At 50.0% G+C, this 23,851-nt stretch overlaps 2 protein-coding genes across 2 annotated transcripts in view; both read right to left on the bottom strand.

Moving 5' to 3' along the window:
• The window catches only part of LOC137359981 (uncharacterized), a 214,492-nt gene that overhangs the window by 108,428 nt on the left and 82,213 nt on the right, over positions 1-23,851 (bottom strand). The window lies entirely within an intron of this gene.
• The window catches only part of LOC137359976 (apolipoprotein A-IV-like), a 72,609-nt gene that overhangs the window by 844 nt on the left and 47,914 nt on the right, over positions 1-23,851 (bottom strand). The gene's annotated exons all lie outside the window — the stretch shown is intronic.

Genomic DNA, 23,851 nt, shown 5'->3' with positions numbered 1-23,851 from the left:
ACTTGGTGGGAGTTAAGATAGTGAGCACAGGGGTGACAGGGGAATGGGACTTGGTGGGAGTTAAGATAGTGAGCACAGGGGTGACAGGGGAACGGGTCTTGGTGGGAGTTAAGATATGGGCAGCAGAGTTTTCGATGTCTTCAAGTTTAGGGAGTGTAGAATGCAGGAGACCAGCCAGAAGTGTATTGGAATAGTCAAGTCTAGAGGTAATGAAGGCATGGATGAGGGTTTCAGCAGCAGATGGACTGAGGGGGGTGGAGGGCTGGAGAATCAGGAAATGTTACAGAGGTGGAAATAGGCGATCTTAGTGATGGCTGGAAATGTACTTGGAAGCTCATCTCAGGGACAAATGTGACACCAAGGTTGCAAACAATCTGGTTTAATCGCAGACAGTTGCTAGGGAGAGAGATGGAGTTGGTGGCTATGGAGCCGATTTTGCAGTGGGGACTGAAAACAATGGCTGCAGTGGATGTTGGACAAGCAGTCTGACAATTTAGAGACAGTGAAGGAGTTGAGAGAGACAGTGGTGAGGTAGAACAGAGTGTTGTCAGCATACATGTGAAAACTGGCACTGTGATTTCTGCAGAGGGACAGTATGGAGCTGAGAAATAGGGCGGGGCTAAGGATAGGTCCTTGGGCAACACCAGAGGTAACAGTGCAGGAAGAGAAGCCATTGCAAGTGAATCTCTGGCTACAATTAAATAGATAAGAATGGAACCAGGTGAGAGCAGTCCCACCCAGCTGGATGACCAGTGGAGAGGTGTTGGAGGAGGATGGTGTGGGCAACTATGTCAAAGGCTGCAGACAGTTCGAGAAGATGAGGAGCGATAACATAACAGAACAGAGAGACACACTGTAATGGAACATAAACTATAACGTAACCAGTTGCAGCTATAAAAACTCAGTAGAGTTGATCGAGAGCCAATAAATAATAGAACAAAAAAAAATGAACATGTTGTAACAGAACATATCATAACAGGATGTAAAATAGCAACATTATACTCTACCCACACATTTAATCCCTCCCACTGCCCATGTACACTCTACCTTAAACATGGATTCTGGCAAAATAATCTCATCCTCAGGTAACTGAGCTCCTGCACAGGGTAGAATCGGCAGTAACAGCTGATCACTTTGACAGTGCACAGCAACAATGCCAGACCAAACGTGACTGAATGGGAATAGCTTGGGAGTGAGTGGAGCCAAAATCCAAGCAACATGATCTGCAGGAGCCTGCAGTTGTACTTTACTGAGACAACTACACTGATCCTGTGGGGCCAGTCACTCCCTCCCTGTGGGGCCTGTCACTCTCTCTCTGTAAGACCTGTCACACTCTCTCCCTGTGGGGCCTGTCACTCTCTCTCTGTGGGGTCTGTCACTCTCTCTCTGTGGGGTCTGTCACTCTCTCTCTGTGGGGCCTGTCACTCTCTCTCTGTGGGGCCTGTCACTCTCCGCTCTGGGCCCTGTCACTCTCTCCCTGTGCGGCCTGTCACTCTCTCTCTGTGGGGCCTGTCACTATCTCTCTGTGGGGCCTGTCACTCTCTCCCTGTGGGGCCTGTCACTCTCTCTCTCTGGGCCCTGTCACTCCCTCCCTGTGGGGCCTGTCACTCTCTCTCTGTGGAGTCTGTCACTCTCTCTCTGTGGGGCCTGTCACTCTCTCTCTGTGGGGCCTGTCACTGTCTCTCTGTAAGACCTGTCACACTCTCTCCCTGTGGGGCCTGTCACTCTCTCTCTGTGGGGTCTGTCACTCTCTCTCTGTGGGGTCTGTCACTCTCTCTCTGTGGGGCCTGTCACTCTCTCTCTGTGGGGCCTGTCACTCTCCGCTCTGGGCCCTGTCACTCTCTCCCTGTGCGGCCTGTCACTCTCTCTGTGGGGCCTGTCACTATCTCTCTGTGGGGCCTGTCACTCTCTCCCTGTGTGGCCTGTCACTCTCTCTCTGTGGGGCCTGTCACTCCCTCCCTGCGGGGCCTGTCACTCTCTCTCTCTGGGCCCTGTCACTCACTCCCTGTGGGGCCTGTCACTCTCTCTCTGTGGGGCCTGTCACTGTCTCTCTGTAAGACCTGCCAAGCTCTCTCTCTCTGGGCCCTGTCACTCCCTCCCTGTGGGGCCTGTCACTCTCTCTCTGTGGAGTCTGTCACTCTCTCTCTGTGGGGCCTGTCACTCTCTCTCTGTGGGGCCTGTCACTGTCTCTCTGTAAGACCTGCCACACTCTCTCCCTGTGGGGCCTGTCACTCTCTCTCTGTGGGGTCTGTCACTCTCTCTCTGTGGGGCCTGTCACTCTCTCTCTGTTGGGCCTGTCACTGTCTCTCTGTAAGACCTGCCACACCCTCTCCCTGTGGGGCCTGTCACTCTCTCTCTGTGGGGCCTGTCACTCTCTCTCTCTGGGCCCTGTCACTCTCTCTCTGTGGGGCCTGTCACTGTCTCTCTGTAAGACCTGCCACACTCTCTCCCTGTGGGGTCTGTCACTCTCTCTGTGGGGCCTGTCACTCTCTCTCTCTGGGCCCTGTCACTCCTTCCCTGTGGGGCCTGTCACTCTCTCCCTGCGGGCCCTGTCACTCTCTCCCTGCGCGGCCTGTCACTCTCTCTCTCTGGGCCCTGTCACTCTCTCCCTGTGGGGCCTGTCACTCTCTCCCTGTGCGGCCTGACACTCTCTCTCTCTGGGCCCTGTCACTCCCTCCCTGTCGGGCCTGTCACTCTCTCCCTGTGAGGCCAGTCACTCTCTCGCTCCGGGCCCTGTCACTCTCTCTCTGTGCGGCCTGTCACTCTCTCTCTCTGGGCCCTGTCACTCCCTCCCTGTGGGGCCAGTCACTCTCTCTCTCCGGGCCCTGTCACTCTCTCTGTGGAGCCTGTCACTCTCTCTCTGTCGGACCTGTCACTATCTCCCAGTGGGGCCTGTCACTCCCTCACAGTGGGGCCTGTCACTGTCTCTCTGTAAGACCTGCCACACTCTCTCTGTGGGGCCTGTCACTCTCTCTGTCGGACCTGTCACTCTCTCCCTTTGGGGCCAGTCACTCCCTTCCTTGTGGGGCCTGTCACTGACTCTCTGTAAGACCTGCCACTCTCTCTCTGTGGGGCCTGTCACTCTCTCCCTGTGGGGCCTGTCACTCTCTCTCTGTTGGACCTGTCACTCTCTCCCTGTGGGGCCTGTCACTGTCTCTCTGTAAGACCTGCCACTCTCTCTCTGTAGGGCCTGTCACTCCCTCTCTGTGGGGCCTGTCACTGTCTCTCTGTAAGACCTGCCACTCTCTCTCTGTAGGGCCTGTCACTCTCTCTCTGTGAGGCCTGTCACTCTCTCTCTGTCGGACCTGTCACTCTCTCCCTGTGGGACCTGTCACTCTCTCCGTGTGGGGCCTGTCACTCTCTCTGTCGGACCTGTCATTCTCTCCCTGTGGGACCTGTCACTCTCTCCCTGTGGGGCCTGTCACTCTCTTTCTGTCGAACCTGTCACTCTCTCCCTGTGGGGCCTGTCACTCTCTCGCCGTGGGGCCTGTCACTCTCTCCCTGTGCGGCCTGTAGCTCTCTCCCTGTGGGGCCTGTGGCTGTCTCTCTGTGCGGCCTGTCACTCTCTCCCTGTGGGCCCTGTCACTCTCTCCCTGTGGGCAATGTCACTCTCTCTCTCTGCGGCCTGTCACTCTCTCCCTGTGAGGCCTGACACTCTCTCCCAGTGGGGCCTGGCACTCTCTCCCTGTGGGGCCTGTCATTCTCTCCCTGTGGGCCCTGTCACTCTCTCTCTCTGGGGCCTGTCACTCTCTCTCTGTGGACCCTGTCATTCTCTCTCTGTGGGCCCTGTCACTCTCTCCCTGTGGGGCATGTCACTCTCTCCCTGTGGACCCTGTCATTCTCTCTCTGTGGGCCCTGTCACTCTCTCCCTGTGGACCCTGTCATTCTCTCCCTGTGGACCCTGTCACTCTCTCCCTGTGGACCCTGTCATTCTCTCTCAGTGGGGCCTGTCACTCTCGCTCAGTGGGGCCTGTCACCCTCTCCCTGTGGACCCTGTCACTCTCTCTGTGGGCCCTGTCACTCTCTCTGTGGGGCCTGACACTCTCTCCCTGTGGACTCTGTCACTCTCTCTGTGGGCCCTGTCACTCTCTCTGTGGGGCCTGTCACTCTCTCCCTGTGGACCCTGTCATTCTCTCTCAGTGGGGCCTGTCACTCTCTCCCTGTGGGCCCTGTCACTCTCTCCCTGTGGGCCCTGTCACTCTCGCCCTGTGGACCCTGTCACTCTCTCCCTGTGGGCCCTGTCACTCTCTCTCTGTGGGGCCTGTCACCCTCTCCCTGTGGGCCCTGTCACTCTCTCCCTGTGGACCCTGTCACTCTCTCCCTGTGGGCCCTGTCACTCTCTCCCTGTGGACCCTGTCACTCTCTCCCTGTGGACCCTGTCATTCTCTCTCAGTGGGGCCTGTCACCCTCTCCCTGTGGGGCCTGTCACTCTCTCCCTGTGGGCCCTGTCACTCTCTCCCTGTGGACCCTGTCACTCTCTCCCTGTGGACCCTGTCACCCTCTCCCTGTGGGCCCTGTCACTCTCTCCCTGTGGACCCTGTCACTCTCTCCCTGTGGGCCCTGTCACTCTCTCCCTGTGGACCCTGTCACTCTCTCCCTGTGGACCCTGTCATTCTCTCTCAGTGGGGCCTGTCACCCTCTCCCTGTGGGGCCTGTCACTCTCTCCCTGTGGGCCCTGTCACTCTCTCCCTGTGGACCCTGTCACTCTCTCCCTGTGGGCCCTGTCACTCTCTCCCTGTGGACCCTGTCACTCTCTCCCTGTGGGCCCTGTCACTCTCTCCCTGTGGGCCCTGTCACTCTCTCCCTGTGGACCCTGTCACTCTCTCCCTGTGGGCCCTGTCACTCTCTCCCTGTGGGCCCTGTCACTCTCTCCCTGTGGACCCTGTCATTCTCTCTCAGTGGGGCCTGTCACCCTCTCCCTGTGGGCCCTGTCACTCTCTCCCTGTGGACCCTGTCACTCTCTCCCTGTGGGCCCTGTCATTCTCTCCCTGTGGGCCCTGTCACTCTCTCCCTGTGGACCCTGTCATTCTCTCTCAGTGGGGCCTGTCACCCTCTCCCTGTGGGCCCTGTCACTCTCTCCCTGTGGACCCTGTCATTCTCTCTCAGTGGGGCCTGTCACCCTCTCCCTGTGGGCCCTGTCACTCTCTCCCTGTGGACCCTGTCATTCTCTCTCAGTGGGGCCTGTCACCCTCTCCCTGTGGGCCCTGTCACTCTCTCCCTGTGGACCCTGTCATTCTCTCTCAGTGGGGCCTGTCACCCTCTCCCTGTGGGCCCTGTCACTCTCTCCCTGTGGACCCTGTCACTCTCTCCCTGTGGACCCTGTCATTCTCTCTCAGTGGGGCCTGTCACCCTCTCCCTGTGGGGCCTGTTGATACAATGCTCCTGGATGAGTTTTCTCCTTGCCTTTGTCCAGACATGCCCAGTCACCTGATACTTTTACTCTGTTTCTCAAAGCCAGTTTGGTCTCTGTGCAGTGAGGAGCCGCCCCTCACATAAGCCGTTCTCATCCTATTCATCTAAAATTGTGAATTACATACATGGCCTGTGGCACAAAACCCTCAGTCAACCTCTAACAGATTCCATCCAGCCCCACTCCAAACCAGTTTGGTTCACACGAGTGTTGCCAACTCTGGGAGTTTGAGGAAATCTGTAACCTATCCAGTCATGTTGGACCAGGACGAATGCTGTCATTTCCTAGTCAGCAGCTAGTATTTATCTGTAATGTTAATGGAATTTAGTAGAAATTGCATTGCTCTATCCTCAGTTTAGCTTTTTTATTATTAAATGTGCATGATGTTTGGTTTTTGCCCTTGCCTCTTAGTGAAAATATTTTTTAAAATTGTGCTCTCTCAGTCTCCCTACAGTTAAATCAGAGAGTGGATAAATAATTGAAGATGTGGTTTTTCTCCCTCGGGTTCTGTTGCTGCACCCTCCACATTGATGAGAATTATTCAAATTCTTCCCTCTGTTTGTTTCAGCTTCACCCCTGCTCAGATTCCCCAACTCACATCGTGTCTCTCCCACAATGCACCAACACTTCGGGCCCTCCCATAGGCTGATAGTCCCCTGACCCTTCCATGTGGCATCTCCATTAGTTTTTATTCTTCTATGGGATGTGGGTGTCACTGGAAAGGTAAGCATTTGTTGTGCATTCCTAATTGCCCTTGACAACTGATTGGCTTGCTCGGTCATTTCAGAGGGCAGTTAAGAGTTAACCACATTGCTGTGGGTCTGGAGTCACATGTAGGCCAGACCAGGTAAGGACAGCAGATTTCCTTCCCTAAAAGACATTGTGAACCAGATGGGGGTTTTAAACAAAGATAGTTTCATGACACCATTACTGAAACTAGCTTTCAATTCCAGATTTTTATTAATTGAATATAAATTCCACCCACTGCCAAGGTGGGATTTGATCCAGTGTCCCCAGGACATTAGCCCAAGCCTCTATTATTAGTTCAGTGATATTATTACGACACCACCATCTCCCCCTAATTTGCTGCCAACCCTGACCAATAAGCACCTTGCTCAGGATGACCCCACAAAGGGGCATCAAATATGAAAGTTTTACCTGATTGGTTAATCAACCAGGGCCCACAACATAAGTTGCTGAGAAAAACATTGCAAATTAGATAACTGTGGTTTTCATTTCTTTTCTGTCAGGGTCCTTCAACTGACATCATTGCACCCAGACATTTGGTCCAATCTATCTGTGTTGGCTTTAATGCTTCACTGTTACTGTCGCTGGGTCAAAATCCTGGAACCCCCTTCCGAACAGCACTGTGGGTGTACCTACCCCACATGGACTGCAGCGATTCACCACCACCTTCTCAAGGGCAACTAGGGATGAGCAATAAATGCTGGCATAGCCAGTGACACCCACATCCCATCAAACAAATTTTAAAAAAACTAATCCCATTGTCACTCTCTCCCCATAGCCCTGTATCAATCCCAAACTAATCCCACTGTCACTCTCTCCTCATAGCCCTGTATCAATCCCAAACTAATCCCACTGTCACTCTCTCCTCATAGCCCTGTATCAATCCCAAACTAATCCCACTGTTACTCTCTCCCCATAGCCCTGTATCAATCCCAAACTAATCCCACTGTTACTCTCTCCCCATAGCCCTGTATCAATCCCAAACTAATCCCACTGTTACTCTCTCCCCATAGCCCTGTATCAATCCCAAACTAATCCCACTGTTACTCTCTCCCCATAGCCCTGTATCAATCCCAAACTAATCCCACTGTTACTCTCTCCCCATAGCCCTGTATCAATCCCAAACTAATCCCACTGTTACTCTCTCCCCATAGCCCTGTATCAATCCCAAACTAATCCCACTGTTACTCTCTCCCCATAGCCCTGTATCAATCCCAAACTAATCCCACTGTCACTCTCTCCCCATAGCCCTGTATCAATCCCAAACTAATCCCACTGTTACTCTCTCCCCAAAGCCCTGTATCAATCCCAAACTAATCCCACTGTTACTCTCTCCCCATAGCCCTGTATCAATCCCAAACTAATCCCACTGTCACTCTCTCCCCATAGCCCTGTATCAATCCCAAACTAATCCCACTGTTACTCTCTCCCCAAAGCCCTGTATCAATCCCAAACTAATCCCACTGTTACTCTCTCCCCAAAGCCCTGTATCAATCCCAAACTAATCCCACTGTTACTCTCTCCCCATAGCCCTGTATCAATCCCAAACAAATCCCACTGTTACTCTCTCCCCATAGCCCTGTATCAATCCCAAACTAATCCCACTGTTACTCTCTCCCCATAGTCCTGTATCAATCCCAAACTAATCCCATTGTCACTCTCTCCCCATAGCCCTGTATCAATCCCAAACTAATCCCATTGTCACTCTCTCCCCATAGCCCTGTATCAATCCCAAACTAATCCCATTGTCACTCTCTCCCCATAGCCCTGTATCAATCCCAAACAAATCCCACTGTTACTCTCTCCCCATAGCCCTGTATCAATCCCAAACTAATCCCACTGTTACTCTCTCCCCATAGCCCTGTATCAATCCCAAAGTAATCCCATTGTCACTCTCTCCCCATAGCCCTGTATCAATCCCAAACAAATCCCACTGTTACTCTCTCCCCATAGCCCTGTATGAATCCCAAACTAATCCCACTGTTACTCTCTCCCCATAGCCCTGTATCAATCCCAAACTAATCCCATTGTCACTCTCTCCCCATAGCCCTGTATCAATCCCAAACTAATCCCATTGTCACTCTCTCCCCATAGCCCTGTATCAATCCCAAACTAATCCCACTGTTACTCTCTCCCCATAGCCCTGTATCAATCCCAAACTAATCCCACTGTCACTCTCTCCTCATAGCCCTGTATCAATCCCAAACTAATCCCACTGTCACTCTCTCCTCATAGCCCTGTATCAATCCCAAACTAATCCCACTGTTACTCTCTCCCCATAGCCCTGTATCAATCCCAAACTAATCCCACTGTTACTCTCTCCCCATAGCCCTGTATCAATCCCAAACTAATCCCACTGTTACTCTCTCCCCATAGCCCTGTATCAATCCCAAACTAATCCCATTGTCACTCTCTCCCCATAGCCCTGTATCAATCCCAAACAAATCCCACTGTTACTCTCTCCCCATAGCCCTGTATCAATCCCAAACTAATCCCACTGTTACTCTCTCCCCATAGCCCTGTATCAATCCCAAACTAATCCCATTCTCACTCTCTCCCCATAGCCCTGTATCAATCCCAAACTAATCCCACTGTCACTCTCTCCCCATAGCCCTGTATCAATCCCAAACTAATCCCACTGTCACTCTCTCCCCATAGCCCTGTATCAATCCCAAACTAATCCCACTGTTACTCTCTCCCCATAGCCCTGTATCAATCCCAAACATATCCCACTGTTACTCTCTCCCCATAGCCCTGTATCAATCCCAAACTAATCCCACTGTTACTCTCTCCCCATAGCCCTGTATCAATCCCAAACTAATCCCACTGTTACTCTCTCCTCATAGCCCTGTATCAATCCCAAACAAATCCCACTGTTACTCTCTCCCCATAGCCCTGTATCAATCCCAAACTAATCCCACTGTTACTCTCTCCCCATAGCCCTGTATCAATCCCAAACTAATCCCACTGTTACTCTCTCCTCATAGCCCTGTATCAATCCCAAACAAATCCCACTGTTACTCTCTCCCCATAGCCCTGTATCAATCCCAAACAAATCCCACTGTTACTCTCTCCCCATAGCCCTGTATCAATCCCAAACTAATCCCACTGTCACTCTCTCCTCATAGCCCTGTATCAATCCCAAACTAATTCCACTGCCACAGGAGAGACCTGGAGTAAAAGATAGTTCATAGTATTTTTGAAATATTGAGAAGTTAGTGATTGTGAACATGCAGAATGATTTAGACATCCATGTACAGAAACCACATCCACATCACATACTTTGTCCATCATTGGGCCCTGATTCGAGCGAGAGAGACACCAGCTGTCTATATCAGGCTCTTGGACCACCCAGCATTGTTCACAGTGTGAGGTACAAGGTTTACAACCAATGAAGTATTTTTGAAGTGTAGTCGCTGTCGTGTATCAGAAAGTTTACAGTTTCTGCATGGCAAAATCCCACAAACAGCAAGGAAATGAATCACTAGTTTTAGTGATTGCTCTTCTTCCCATCATGCCATGGGATCTATTACATCCCCCCGAGGGCAGCCCAGCCTCAGTTTAATGTTTTAACCAAAAGACAGCATCTCTGCCAGTTTAGGAATCTCTCAGTACTGCACTGAATTGTCAGCCTGTGGTTAAAGTCTGGAATGCGCTGCCTGAGAGTTTGGTGGAGGCAGGTTCAATTGAAGCATTCAAAAGGGAAATAGCCTGTATATAGGAAAAGGAAGAATGTGCAGGGTTACAAGGAGGGGGTGGGAGAGTAGCACTAGGTGAAATACTCATTAGGAGAGCTGGTGCAGACACGATGGGCCGAATGGCCTCCTTCTGCACTGTAACAATTCTGTGATTCCGTAAGCTCCAGTCATAACTTCTCTGCTTTTCAATATTTCTCTATGCAATTATCCTCAGTGCTTTGTTTGCATTTTAAATGGCCCTGTTAACCTGTGTTGCTACTTTTACTGATTTGTATATTGGTACATCCCCAAACCTCTTTAGACGCTACCCCACTCTGTACCACCTCACACTTACTGTTATTAACATTAACCACCCTTTACATGTCCATTCGACATATTTATTAATGTCTTCCTGTATTTGCTGACAGTCCTCCTCTGTATTGATTAAACCCACCAATTTAGTGTTAACTGCAAATATTGAAATTGTGCTTCTGATTCTTGAATCCAACTCATTTATGTAAATGGTGAATAACCGTGGTCCCAGCACCCATCCTGGGTAACTACCCTGAACCCCGACTCTCTGTTTACAGTTTTGTAGCCAGCTTGATATCTGTCCTGCAATTGTCCCCTGACACCACCTTTCCAGAAGGTGCAAGACACCATCTCTCAGACCCTTAGTGCCTGGGAGGCAGGGAACAACACCATTCCTGAGAACATGGATAATTATTGGGAGGAGCCAGCTCCTCAAGCTCCTGTGACTGTTGGCTCCTCTCTGTCTGAACATGAGGAAAGGTTTACATTGGCATATCGAGGTAGATACTGATCTCAGGCAGTGGTGCCAAATGGGCATATGGGATCGGCCGCCTGACATGCAGAGCACCTGGGATTCAGCTCCATTGTAGTTGATTGGATTAAATATCAGGTGCTACATATAACAGATAGCAGATCTGATAACCTCCCCCCACCCCCCACTCCCTCCCAAGCTAAATCTCTCCCTCTTACCTAAATATGTAACCTAATGTGCTGATGCTTTGCCGTTAGCACAGAATGTTTTGGTATCTCAGTTAATCTGACAGATTCTGCAGCATTCTAGCTAATCAAACATTCAGCAGTCATTTACTCAATCTCTATGGAGGAAGTATCGAAATCTCACCTGTCAGACAGGTAGAACCCACCTAGCCAGGTAACATACTGCCATCTGTTTCATCATTCCTCCCTCACAGTGTTTCGACATCACTAAGGTGTGTGGGAAATGTCAGAAATTCCACAGGAACCTGTTTGATAAGTCTGCAGTTGGTGTGTGTGTGCCTGTGTCAGTGCACATTTCTGTAGCTGAGCCTGTAAGTTTGGCTTCTCAGTGTGTGTTTGTGGCTCTGTGCTCAAATCAGACAGCCATGGGGTCAAGTCCACTGCAATCCTTGTGCACATGAGTTAGGCTGACTCTCTGGCGCAGGACTGAGTGAGTGCAGCATTGTCAGAGGGGCTGGACCTGTGCACAAAGCCTGTCTGTGCACATGAAAAATCAAGCTACAATGGGAGGAGTAGGAATGAATTACCAAACTTTGGCTTATGTTTTACAAGTAAAAGCCCAGGTTGCTGTGAACAGTTCCAGCTTCACCTGCATAAGATTGGCTTCAGTGATGAAGTGCTGTCTGATTAAATGTCACAATGACCGGAAAGTTCCTGGGCAAATCTGACATTCCCGTGCAGACTGGGAGCCCCCAACAGGTTCAGTCACATACTTCAGCTCAGCAACAATATCATCCTGCGCTGTGGCAATCACCCGAGCCATTTTCTGCTTCATCTGGGGATCTAAAATGGACCGGGTCCGGAGGGACACGATGTTCAAACCTCTGGATAAGGGCAGGAAAAATATACCGAACGTGGCCCTCATCCTGATGACCACCTTCGTGTGCGGCTGCATCAAGCTGTGTGTAGACCTCCAGTACGCAAACTCCAAGTGTCACTACGTGCTGAGGTTCTATCTGTCCCCGGTGTTGCGAAGGATGGGCCTGGTCACATTGCCGCGGAACGCTCCATGCAGTTGGGCCGTGCCGTACCACCTATCCTTCGTGGAGCAGTTTCTGCGGGAAACCACCTTTGACCAGTGGTCCATCAGGCAGTGGTCTGCACGGAATGTCCTCAAGGCCCTACGGGAAAAGGAGACGGTGGATCCTGTCGGATGGTTCCCCGAGCAGACCGTCAAAGTCATTTGGCGGAATGCCTCATCACCAGAACTTTCCAACAAGCACCAAGATGTAGCTTGGCTGGTGGTGAGAAGGGCCCTCCCCGTCAGACCCTTCCTGCACGCCCGAAGTCTCGCCCCCTCTGCACAGTGCCCCCGCGTTGGCTGTGGTGGGGAAGAGACGGTCGCCCACCTCCTCCTGGAATGTGTCTTTGCAAAGCAGGTGTGGAAAGAGATGCAGTGGTTTTTGTCGAGGTTCATCCCAAGCAGCTCTGTAACACAGGAGTCTGTGCTCTACGGGCTGTTCCCAGGGACGCACACCAAGACAAACATCAACTGCTGCTGGAGGACCATCAATTCAGTGAAAGATGCCCTTTGGTCTGCCCGAAACTTGCTGGTCTTCCAGCGCAAAGAGTTGTACACAACCGAATGTTGCAGACTGGCACATTCCAAGGTCCAGGACTACGTGCTGAGGGACGCACTAAAGCTTGGGGCAGCCACAGCAAAGGCTCAATGGGGAAAGACCACAGTGTAAGGTCTCCCCACCAAGCTGAACAGAGGGGCTGGATCCATGGGAAACACCTCGAACTGTATCGGGAAAATTTTGTGTGCTGTAAATGTAAAAATGTATATGGCATGACAATGAAATGGAAGAGTTGTGAGGCAACTCATAATTGTATAGAAGGAAACTGATCACCTTTGCACTGTTTGTATTTTTTGACTTGATGCTGTTTTAAACTGTTTGGGAATGTAATTTTTACAGATTTTTATGAATAAAGTATTCTTTCTTTCTTTTCTTTTCTTTTGGGCCTCCTTATCTCGAGAGACAATGGATACGCGCCTGGAGGTGGTCAGTGGTTTGTGAAGCAGCGCCTGGAGTGGCTATAAAGGCCAATTCTGGAGTGACAGGCTCTTCCACAGGTGCTGCAGAGAAATTTGTTTGTTGGGGCTGTTGCACAGTTGGCTCTCCCCTTGCGCCTCTGTCTTTTTTCCTGCCAACTACTAAGTCTCTTCGACTCGCCACAATTTAGCCCTGTCTTTATGGCTGCCCGCCAGCTCTGGCGAATGCTGGCAACTGACTCCCACGACTTGTGATCAATGTCACACGATTTCATGTCACGTTTGCAGACGTCTTTATAACGGAGACATGGACGGCCGGTGGGTCTGATACCAGTGGCGAGCTCGCTGTACAATGTGTCTTTGGGGATCCTGCCATCTTCCATGCGACTCACATGGCCAAGCCATCTCAAGCGCCGCTGACTCAGTAGTGTGTATAAGCTGGGGGTGTTGGCCGCTTCAAGGACTTCTGTGTTGGAGATATAGTCCTGCCACCTGATGCCAAGTATTCTCCGAAGGCAGCGAAGATGGAATGAATTGAGACGTCGCTCTTGGCTGGCATACGTTGTCCAGGCCTCGCTGCCGTAGAGCAAGGTACTGAGGACACAGGCCTGATACACTCGGACTTTTGTGTTCCGTGTCAGTGCGCCATTTTCCCACACTCTCTTGGCCAGTCTGGACATAGCAGTGGAAGCCTTACCCATGCGCTTGTTGATTTCTGCATCTAGAGACAGGTTACTGGTGATAGTTGAGCCTAGGTAGGTGAACTCTTGAACCACTTCCAGAGCGTGGTCGCCAATATTGATGGATGGAGCATTTCTGACATCCTGCCCCATGATGTTCGTTTTCTTGAGGCTGATGGTTAGGCCAAATTCATTGCAGGCAGACGCAAACCTGTCGATGAGACTCTGCAGGCATTCTTCAGTGTGAGATGTTAAAGCAGCATCGTCAGCAAAGAGGAGTTCTCTGATGAGGACTTTCCGTACTTTGGACTTCGCTCTTAGACGGGCAAGGTTGAACAACCTGTCCCCTGATCTTGTGTGGAGGAAAATTCCTTCTTCAGAGGATTTGAACGCATGTGAAAGCAGCAGGGAGAAGAAAATCCCAAAAAGTGTGGGTGCGAGAACACAGCCCTGTTTCACACCACTCAGGATAGGAAAGGGCTATAAAAGGGAAATAAAACACAAATATCATCATCATCTCAAAGACAATAACTCGGCCGGTCAGAACAGCTGAAGTTGTTGGTTAAAGGAATATTCACCTCTCAGCTCAATGTAAGAAACACACTCCTGTAACTTTCTACATTTGAAAAATACAGCAATTTCTAACACCAATTTAAAAAGCTTCTGTTACATTGCCAACTGTGTAACAGCCCTGACAAACAAATTTCTCTGCAGTGCCTGTGGAAGAGCCTGTCACTCTAGAATTGGCCTTTATAGCCACTCCCGGCTCTGCTCCTCACACCACTTACCACCTCCAGGAGCTTACCCATTGTCTCTCGAGACAAGGAGGACAAAGAAGTTCTGTTACATTGTAATTTTTCTCAAAATCGTTGCCCAAATCCACAAACTCTCCCATTGACTAATGAGATAATAACCCTAGCCTTAAACCTAACATCTACTAGTGACCTTAAACCTCAGCCCCTATTCCAAACCTAGCCACATGCCTTTTGCATTTTGGATCTGAGAAAGACAAATCAGAATATTTTCTAAATGGCGAGAGACGAGGAGCTGTGGAGAAGCGGAGGAATTTAGGTGTATGTGTGCACAAAGCAGGAAGTCACGTATCAATGAAAAGAGCCTTGGACAGACCCCAGCTGGAGTAAATGCATTCAGTTTTGGGCACTACATTGCAAGTAGGATAAATTGGCCCTGGAGAGGGTGCAGTGCAGATTCACCAGAACGATACCTGGGCTAAAAGGGTTAAATTATGAGGACAAGAACAGGTTGTGTTGCGTCTTTAATGTTGTAAAGAGAGGAACCTCACAGGAGCGTTATCAAACAAAATTAGACACCAAGCCACAACAGGAGATATAAAGCTTGGTCAAAAAGGTAGGTTTTAAGGAATGTCTTAAAGGAGGAAAGAGAGATACAGAGGTGGAGAGGTGAAGAGTTGGAGAGATGGAGATATGGAGAGGTGGAGATATGGAGAGGTGGAGATATGAAGAGTTGGAGAGATGGAGAGATGGAGATATGAAGAGTTGGAGAGATGGAGAGATGGAGATATGGAGAGGTGGAGAGATGTAGGGAGGAAATTCCAGAGCTTAGGGCCAAGACAACTGAAGGCATGGCTGCCAATGGTGGAGTGATTAAAATCAGGGACAAGAGGCCGGATTTAGAGGAGTGCAAATGTCGCGGAGGGTTGTGGGGCTGGAAGAGATCACAGGAATAGGGAGGGGCAAGTCCATGGAGGGATTTGAAAACAAGAACCCTGTTACTTGGTAGGAGTGACCACCCCACAGTCCTTATGGAGACGAAGTCCCGTCTACACATTCAGGATACCCTCCATCGTATTGTGTGGCACTACCACCGTGCTAAATTGGATAGATTTCGAACAGATCTAACAATACAAAACTGGGCATCCATGAAACGCTGTGGACCTCATGGCCCGGCATATCCCCCACTCTACCATTACCATCAAGCCAGGAGACCGACCCTGGTTCAATGAAGAGTGCAGGAGGGCATGCCAGGAGCAGCACCAGGCATACCTCAAAATGAGGTGTCAACCTGGTGAAGCTACAACACAGGACTACTTGCATGAATGCCAAATTGCGTAAGCAGCATGCGATAGAGAGAGCTAAGCAATCCCACAACCAACGGATCAGATCTAAGCTCTGCAGTCCTGCCACATCCAGCCGTGAATGGTGGTGGACAATTAAACAATTAACTGGAGCAGGTGACTCCACAAATATCCCTAAATCAGCACCTTCTAAACCCGCGACCTCTACCACCTCGAAGGACAAGAGCAGCAAATACATGGGGAACACCACCTACAAGTTCCCCTCGAAATCACACACCATCCTGACTTGGAACTATATCGCCGTTCCTTCACTGTCACTGGGTCAAAATCCTGGAACTCCCTTCCTAACAGCACTGTGGGTGTACCTACCCCACATGGACTGCAGCGGTTCAAGAAGGCAGCTCACCACCACCTTCTCAAGAGCAATTAGGGATGGGAAATAAATGCTGGCATAGCCAGTGACCCTGACATCTCATGAATGAATTTAAAAAAATCAAGTCACGGGGTAGAAGAGGAGGGAATGGGGAAGAGGAGATGAGGAGGGAGTAGGGAGGGAGTGGAAAAGGAGGAGGGGGGGAGAGAGGAGTGGAGGAGGAAGTGAGGGGGGTGGAGAACAGGAGTGGGGTGGGGGTTGGGGGAAGGGGTTGGGCAGGGAGAGGAGCTGAGGAAGGGATGGGAAAGGAGGTGAAGAGGGAGTGGAGGAGGGAAGCGAGGAGGGGATGGGAGGGTCGAGGTAATGGAGTGAGTGAGGGAGCGGGAGAGAAGTGGGGACAAAGAAATGCTATAACACTGCTCCCTCTACTGGCAGCACATTGACATTGACATCCAGAGAGCAAAAAGGAAAATCCCAGCAATTACCACAGGGAAAATGATAAACCCCTGAATCTACCCCAGGGAACATGATCACCCCCTGTAAATACCCTGTCGAGTCATGATAAACCCACTAACTACACCTGGGAACATAATACCCCCTGTACATACTCCATGGAACAAGTTAACCCCCCCCCCCCAACCCCTGCAAATATTCCAGGGACATGATAAACCCCTGAAAATACCCCAGAGAGAATGATAACCCCCTGTATCTAGGACATGAAGATGGTTGTCATTCTTGGAGGTTAATCATCTCAGTCCCAGGACATCACTGCAGGAGATCCTCGGGGTAGTCTCCTAGGTCCAACGATCATGTTCCCAGGTGGCAGATGAAGGTCAATGCAGAGAAATGTGTCTAACAAATTTTGACTGAATTTTTCGAGGAGGTGTCTAAATGTGCCGATGAGGGTAAAGCCGTTGATGTAGTCTACATGGATTTCAGTAAGGCTTTTGATAAGGTCCCGCATGGTAGATTGGTTAAGAAAGTAAAGGCCCATAGGATTCAGGGCAATTTGGCAAATTGGATCCAAAATTGACTTAGTGGCAGGAGGCAGAGGGTGATGGTCGAGGGTTGTTTTTGCGATTGGAAGCCTGTGACCAGTGATGTACCACAGGGATCGGTGCTGGGACCCTTGCTCTTTGTAGTGTACATTAATGATTTAGACGTGAATATAAGAGGTATGATCAGTAAGTTCGCAGATGACACGAAAATTAGTGGTGTCGTAAATAGTGAGGAGGAAAGCCTTAGATGACAGGACGATAGAGATGGGCTGGTAAGATGGGCAGAGCAGTGGCAAATGGAATTTAATCCTGAGAAGTGTGAGGTGATGCACTTTGGGAGGACAAACAAGGCATGAGCATATACAATGGATGGTAGGACCATAGGGAGTACAGAGGGTCAGAGGGACCTTGGTGTACTTGTCCATATATCACTGAAGGCAACAGCACAGGTAGATAAGGTGGTTAGGAAGGCATATGGGATATTTGCCTTTATTAGCCGAGGCATAGAATATAAGAGCAGGGAGGTTATGATGGAGCTGTATAAAACGTTAGTTAGGCCACAGCTGGAGTAGTGTGTACAGTTCTGGGCACCACACTATAGGAAGGAAGTGATTGCACTGGAGAGGGTGCAGAGGAGATTCACCAGGATGTTGCCTGGGCTGGAGCATTTCAGCTATGAAGAGAGACTGAAAAGGCTGCGGTTGTTTTCCTTAGAGCAGAGAAGGCTGAGGGGGGACCTGATTGAGGTATACAAAATTATGAGGGGCATTGATAGATTAGATAGGAAGAAACTTTTTCCCTTAGCGGAGGTGTCAATAACTAGGGGGCATAGATTTAAGGTAAGGGGCAGGAGGTTTAGAGGGGAGTTGAGGAGGAAAATTTTCACCCAGAGGGTGGTTGGAATCTGGAACACACTGCCTGAAGGGGTGGTAGAGGCAGGAACAATCAGGACATTCAAGAAATATTTAGATGACCATACAATGCTACGGGCCAAGTGCGAGGAAATGGGATTAGTTAGGACGGGTGCTTGATGGTCGGCATAGGCTCGTTGGGCCAAAGGGCCTGTTTCTGTGCTGTAAAACTCTATGACTCTATTCATTTTGGTAGGAAGAACATGGAGAGACAATATAAAATAAAGGGTACAATTCTAAAGGGGGTGCAGGAGCAGAGGGACCTGGGTGTTTATGTGCATAAGTCATTGAAGGTGGCAGGGCAGGTTGAGAGAGCAGTTAATAAAGCATACAGTATCCTGGGCTTTATTAATATGGGGAATAGTGCACAAGAGGAAGGAGGTTATGTTGAACTTGTATAAGACACTAGTTTGTCCTCAGCTGGAGTATAGCGCCCAATTCTGGGCGCCACACGTTCGGAAAGATGTGAGGGCATTGGAGAGAGTACAGAAAAGATTCACGAGAATGGTTCCAGAGATGAGGAATTTCAGTTATGAAGATAGATTGGAGAAGTTAGGACTGTTTTCCTTGGAGAAGAGAAGGCTGAGAGGTGATTTGATAGAGGTATTCAAAATCATGAGGGGTCTGGACAGAGTAGATAGAGAGAAACTGTTCTCACTTGTGAAAGGATCAAGAACGAGAGGACACAGATTTAAAGTATTTGATAAGAAAAACAAAAGTGACATGAGGAAAAACTTATTCACACAGTGAGTGGTTAAGATCTGGAATGAGCTGCCTGAGAATGCGGTGGAGGCAGGTTCAATTGAAGCATTCAAAAGGGAATTAGACAGCTGTATGAAAAGGAAGAATGTGCAGGATTATGGGGAGAAGGCAGGGGAATGGAACAGAGTGAAATGCTCTTTCAGAGAGCCAGTGCGGACATGATGGGCCGAATGGCCTCCTTCTGCGCTGTAACAATTCTGTATTTCTGTGATCTTCAGCTGCTTCATCAATGACCTTCCTTCAATCATAAGGTCAGAAGTAGGGATGTTCGCTGATGATTGCACAATGTTCAGCACCATTCTCGACGACTCAAATACTGAAGCAGCCCGTGTAGAAATGCAGCAAGACCTGGACAATATCCAGGCTTGGGCTGATAAGTGGCAAGTAACATTCATGCCACACAAGTGCCAGGCAAAGACCATCTCCAACAAGAGAGAATCTAACCATCTCCCCTTGACATCCAACAGCATTACCATTGCTGAATCTCCCACTATCAATATCCTGGGGGCTACCATTGACCAGAAACTGAACTGGAATGGCCATATAAATACCGTGGCTACAAAAGCAGGTCAGAGGCTAGGAATCCTGTGGCGAGTAACTCACCTCCTGACTCCCCAAAACCTGTCCACCATCTACAAGGCAAAGATCAGGAGTGTGATGGAATACTCTCCACTTGCCTGGATGGGTGCAGCTCCAACAACACTCAAGAAGCTCAACACCATCCAGGACAAAGCGGCCCGCTTGATTGACACCCCATCCACAAACATTCACTCCCTCCACCACCGACGTACAGTGGCAGCAGTGTGTACCATCTACAAGATGCACTGCAGCAACGCACCAAGGCTCCTTAGACAGCACCTTCCAAACCCGTGAGCTCTACCACTTCGAAGGACAAGGGCAGCAAATGCATGGGAACACCACCACCTGCAAGTTCCCCTCCAAGTCACACACCATCCTGACTTGGAACTATATCGCTGTTCCTTCACTGTCGCTGGGTCAAAATCCTGGAACTCCCTTCCTAACAGCACTGTGCGTGTACCTACCTCACATGGACTGCAGCGGTTCAAGAAGGCAGCTCACCACCACCTTCTCAAGGGCAATTAGGGATGGGCAATAAATGCTGGCTTGGCCAGTGACGCCCACATCCCAGGAACAAATTAAAAAACCCCAGAGAAATGATAACCCCTGTAAATACCCCAGGGAACCTGATACCCTCCCAGTAAAAACCCCAGGGAACATGATAGCCCGCCCCCCATAAATAACCCCATAGAGAATGATAGCCTCCTGTAAATACCCCAGCGACATGATAATTCCCTGTAACTATACCAGGGAACAACATAACCCAAGGTAGTTAATGACAGCTTGTAATATGGAGCCAGTGGTAATCAGCCTCAAAAGGTGCTCGGAATCCAGTCTACCTCCCAGGGTCTGACTGCCTGCCTAATGCAGACTCTCCGGCCAACCACCGCTAGGCCTGTGGGAATGAGATGACACCACAACATCTTGAGGAACAGAGCAATGAGCTGTACCCCACCATTCGCACAGCTGTATCCCACCATTGTCACAGCTGTATCCCACCATTCGCACAGCTGTATCCCACCATTGTAACAGCTGTATCCCACCATTGTCACAGCTGTATCCCACCATTGTCACAGCTGTATCCCACCATTCTCACAGCTGTACCCCACCATTGTCACAGCTGTATCCCACCATTCTCACAGCTGTATCCCACCATTGTCACAGCTGTATCCCACCATTCGCACAGCTGTATCCCACCATTCTCACAGCTGTATCCCACCATTCGCACAGCTGTATCCCACCATTCTCACAGCTGTATCCCACCATTCGCACAGCTGTATCCCACCATTGTCACAGCTGTATACCACCATTGTCACAGCTGTACCCCACCATTGTCACAGCTGTATCCCACCATTCGCACAGCTGTATACCACCATTCTCACAGCTGTATCCCACCATTCGCACAGCTGTACCCCACCATTCTCACAGCTGTACCCCACCATTGTCACAGCTGTACCCCACCATTGTCACAGCTGTATCCCACCATTCTCACATCTGTACCCCACCATTCTCACAGCTGTACCCCACCATTGTCACAGCTGTATCCCACCATTCTCACAGCTGTATCCCACCATTCTCACTTCTGTACCCCAACATTTCCTGGCTATGCCCACCATTGTCACAGCTGTACCCCAACATTGTTACAGCTGTATCCTACCATTGTCACAGCTGCATCCCACCATTGTCACAGCTGTACCCCACCATTTCCTGGCTATACCCCACCATTGTCACAGCTGTACCCCAACATTTCCTGGCTATACCCCACCATTGTCACAGCTGTATCCCACCATTGTCACAGCTGCATCCCACCATTGTCACAGCTGTACCCCAACATTTCCTGGCTATACCCCACCATTGTCACTGCTGTATCCTACCATTGTCACAGCTGCATCCCACCATTGTCACTTCTGTACCCTAACATTTCCTGGCTATACCCCACCATTGTCACAGCTGTACCCCACCATTGTCATAGCTGTACCCCACCATTGTCACTTCTGTACCCCAACATTTCCTGGCTATACCCACCATTGTCACAGCTGTACCCCACCATTGTCATAGCTGTACCCCACCATTGTCACTTCTGTACCCCAACATTTCCTGGCTATACCCACCATTGTCACAGCTGTACCCCACCATTGTCATAGCTGTACCCCACCATTGTCACTTCTGTACCCCAACATTTCCTGGCTATACCCACCATAGTCACAGCCGTACCCCAACATTTCCAGGCTATACCCCACCATTGTCACTTCTGTACCCCAACATTTCCTGGCTATACCCACCATTGTCACTTCTGTACCCAAACATTTCCTGGCTATACCCACCATTGTCACAGCTGTACCCCACCATTGTCACAGTTGTACCCCACCATTGTCACAGCTGTACCCGAACATTTCCTGGCTATACCCACCATTGTCACAGCTGTACCCCACCATTGTCACAGCTGTACCCGAACATTTCCTGGCTATACCCACCATTGTCACAGCTGTACCCCACCATTGTCACAGCTGTATCCTACCATTGTACAGCTGCATCCCACCATTGTCGCAGCTGTACCCCAGCATTTCCTGGCTATACCCACCATTGTCACGGCTGTACCCCACCATTGTCACAGCTGTATCCCACCATTGTCACAGCTGTATCCCACCATTGTCACTTCTGTACCCCAACATTTCCTGGCTATACCCACCATTGTCACAGCTGTATCCCATCATTGTCACAGCTGTATCCCACCATTGTCACAGCTGTACCCCAACATTTCCTGGCTATACCCCACCATTGTCAATTCTGTACCCCAACATTTCCCGGCTATACCCCACCATTATCACTTCTGTACCACAACATTTCCTGGCTATACCCACCATTGTCACAGCTGTACCCCAACATTTCCTGGCTATACCCCACCATTGTCACTTCTGCACCCCAACATTTCCTGGCTATACCCACCATTGTCACAGCCGTACCCCAACATTTCCTGGCTATACCCCACCATTGTCACTTCTGTACCCCAACATTTCCTGGCTATACCCACCATTCTCACAGCTGGATCCCACCATTGTCACAGCTGTATCCCACCATTCTCACAGCTGTACCCCACCATTCTCACAGCTGTACCCCACCATTGTCACAGCTGTATCCCACCATTCTCACAGCTCTGCCCCACCATTGTCACAGCTGTATCCCACCATTGTCACAGCTGTATCCCACCATTGTCACTTCTGTACCCCTACATTACCTGGCTATACCCACCATTGTCACAGCTGTACCCCAACATTGTCACAGCTGTATCCTACCATTGTCACAGCTGTATCCCACCATTGTCACAGCTGTATCCCACCATTGTCACTTCTGTACCCCACCATTGTCATAGCTGTACCCCACCATTGTCACTTCTGTACCCCAACATTTCCTGGCTATACTCCACCATTGTCACTTCTGTACCCCAACATTTCCTGGCTATACCCCTCCATTGTCACTTCTGTACCCCAACATTTCCTGGCTATACCCCACCATTGTCACAGCTGTACCCCAACATTTCCTGGCTATACCCCACCATTGTCACTTCTGTACCCCAACATTTCCTGGCTATACCCACCATTGTCACAGCTGTACCCCACCATTGTCACAGCTGTACACCACCATTGTCACTTCTGTACCCTAACATATCCTGGCTATACCCCACCATTGTCACAGCTGTATCCCACCATTGTCACTTCTGTACCCAAACATTTCCTGGCTATACCCCACCATTGTCACTTCTGTACCCCAACATTTCCTGGCTATACCCACCATTGTCATAGCTGTACCCCAACATTTCCTGGCTATACCCCACCATTGTCACAGCTGTATCCCACCATTGTCACAGCTGTATCCCACCATTGTCACAGCTGTACCCTAACATTTCCTGGCTATACCCCACCATTGTCACTTCTGTACCCCAACATTTCCCGGCTATACCCCACCATTGTCACTTATGTACCCCAACATTTCCTGGCTATACCCACCATTGTCACGTCTGTACCCCAACATTTCCTGGCTATACCCACCATTGTCACAGCCGTACCCCAACATTTCCTGGCTATACCCCACCATTGTCACTTCTGTACCCCAACATTTCCTGGCTATACCCCACCATTGTCACTTCTGTACCCCAAAATTTCCTGGCTATACCCACCATTGTCACAGCTGTACCCCAACATTTCCTGGCTATACCCCAGCATTGTCACTTCTGTACCCCAACATTTCCTGGGTATAACCCACCATTGTCACTTCTGTACCCCAACATTTCCTGGCTATACCCACCATTGTCACAGCTGTACCCCAAGATTGTCACAGCTGTACCCCAACATTTCTTGGCTATACCCACCATTGTCACAGCTGTACCCCAACATTTCCTGGTTATACCCACCATTGTCACAGCTGTATCCCACCATCGTCACAGCTGTACCCCACCATTTCCTGGCTGTACCCCACCAATTCCAGACTGTACCCCACCATTTCCACAGTTGGACCCCATCATTTCCACAGCTGTACCCCACCATTTCCACCGTTGTACACCCACCGTTTCCACAGCTGTACCCCACCATTTCCTGGCTGTACCCCACCATTTCCACAGCTGTACCCCACCATTTCC

The sequence above is a fragment of the Heterodontus francisci genome, unplaced genomic scaffold (assembly GCF_036365525.1).
Source record: "Heterodontus francisci isolate sHetFra1 unplaced genomic scaffold, sHetFra1.hap1 HAP1_SCAFFOLD_410, whole genome shotgun sequence".
NCBI lineage: Eukaryota > Metazoa > Chordata > Chondrichthyes > Heterodontiformes > Heterodontidae > Heterodontus > Heterodontus francisci.
This window is presented reverse-complemented; position numbering and strand designations above follow the sequence as displayed.